Below are 2202 nucleotides of genomic sequence, written 5' to 3' on the forward strand. Positions count from 1 at the left end.
AATTTCAGCACTACTTATATGAATAGTCTCCTTTATCTCCAAGTAGATTCTACATTCAGTTCCTTGTTCATTTCCCATCTGCCTCATTTTTAGCAAAGTTCATCTCTAAGCTAATCAACTCATATGCCCTCTGAAGTTGCTGAGGAGATGGTGGAATATATAAAATCAGCCAACCTCTCCATCAAGATAATATCATGGATATTGAAGAGTATAAACTAGGAGATATATCAACACCAGAATTACTTTAAGAAGAGTCCTGAAAGATCAGACAAATGTTTAACTGCAGAATATTATCTATGGTGATCTCCATATCAGAATGATGGTACAAAACAAAATGCAAAGGTCAGATACTTACAATCACTCAACATGCAATGGAAAGAATGAAAAGAGGAATCTCTCATGTGATAAACCAGGACCTCCATAGAAGGACAGGGAAAGATAGATATATATTGGAGGAAATCCACTATTTAAAAAGGCACTGAATGGCTCATGTTATGAGAATAAATATATTTGACCAAGAGACTAGATTCCATGGTATTACAAATAAATGATTAAGAGACCAAAAAGTCATTGAAACAAGCCAGTCACTATTTTACCTAGAAAAGGTTGGAAATGGGATATTTGTCTGTTTTCCAGTGAATTTGAGTACAAAATATAACCAACTGGTGAAAAATTCAAATATGAATGCAAAAAGTTGAACTGAAAAAAAGTAAGAAAGGAAGAGAAACAAAAGGTTAAATGAGAAACTGGAGCTCAGAAAGGATGATTTGAATTGACATTTTGGTTTTGCAGTATTTTTGTACATACATATTGACTGAAATATAACATACAGGTTTAAGAGACAGTATGCAATAGATCATTTGAATAAAAGATGGCTGGTGATGATCCAACCTTAAGAAGGGATTTAAAATTAAATGGGAACTAAACAATTTAACCCTAAAATTGGTAAGCCAAAGAAAAAATTACAGATGTATAACTTGTAAAAGAAAATGAAAATAATGAGAAAACAGAACGAAACTTTTGAGAAGCAGCTAGAATAGACCTGAGAAAAAAATTATACCTAAACACTTTTCTGAGAAAAAAAAGGAGATAATGGAGGAAGGATGTATGAATGAATAAATCTAGCATGCAACTGAAAAAGAAACTATACTAGAAATTTATTAGATAAAAATATCCACAACTGGACAAAAGTAGAAATTCTTAAAACCACTAAAAACCATTAAAAAAAACTCTTGATTTGATTAATAATCTAATCTAGGTGCTAACTTTTTTTGACAAAAAAGTATTTTTATTTTGACATCTGAATAAGTGTTGATTCCTTAGGACACATCTTTTCCAACTTATTCATCAGCTTATTGCACTGTGCCTTTCTCAGAAACATAGATACCATCCAAAAGACTTTCTGATATCCTTGTTTTTGACTGTAGTGGCCTGTTGGATCAGGGCAGCTGAATTTGATACAAGTTCAATATCATTTCCTTCAAGAATCAATTCATCTTTCTGGGCTTGAGAAACCACACAAGCAACACCTGGTCTCATACATACTCTTCAGATATATTTTTCACCCAAGAAATTTTTGATTTCAACAAGTGAGCCATTCTCTTGAATAACAACATTGATGGGGAAGTGAGCATACACAGACCTCATCTTGTAATGAAAACCCAGAGTAACACCTTTGATCATGTTCTGCATATGACTACAGATTGTGCCTACAGTTGCAAGTTCTTTTCGATGTCCCCACCACTTGTCCACCCAGAGGCTTTTTTTTCTTCTTTCCAAGAACACTGAGTTCCACATTGATATGGTTGAAATCCCTGCGGAGGATTCCTCTGGGCCCCTTCACAATAACTGTCTGACCCTTCAGAGAAATGTCAACATTTTCTGGAATGTCCACAGTCTGGTTGCTTAAAATGGTCTTCATCCTGATCATGAATGGGCCAAAGAGCAGTGCTAACTTTTTTAAACTAATTAAATAGAAATATTGTTGAATAATTTAAAAAGAAGAAAACCAAATTGTCTATATAAAAATTTTAAAATGAGGGCTCACAACAAACAAAGAGGAAATAGACTATAACTAGAAAGGATTTTACTCAATTATATACACCAATAAAACCAACAGTATGAAATAAAATATTTAGAAAAACAAAAAATACACAGAACAAGAAATAGTTTAAAAAATCCAAAATCAGAAAATAAAATTAT

General features: G+C 32.7%; 1 pseudogene; it reads right to left on the reverse strand.

The window, feature by feature from the left end:
• Positions 1–1340: 1340 nt before the first annotated feature.
• On the reverse strand, positions 1341–1922 carry LOC141520889 (large ribosomal subunit protein uL6-like; annotated as a pseudogene).
• Positions 1923–2202: the final 280 nt, after the last annotated feature.

The sequence above is a fragment of the Macrotis lagotis genome, chromosome 1 (assembly GCF_037893015.1).
Source record: "Macrotis lagotis isolate mMagLag1 chromosome 1, bilby.v1.9.chrom.fasta, whole genome shotgun sequence".
NCBI classification, from domain to species: domain Eukaryota; kingdom Metazoa; phylum Chordata; class Mammalia; order Peramelemorphia; family Peramelidae; genus Macrotis; species Macrotis lagotis.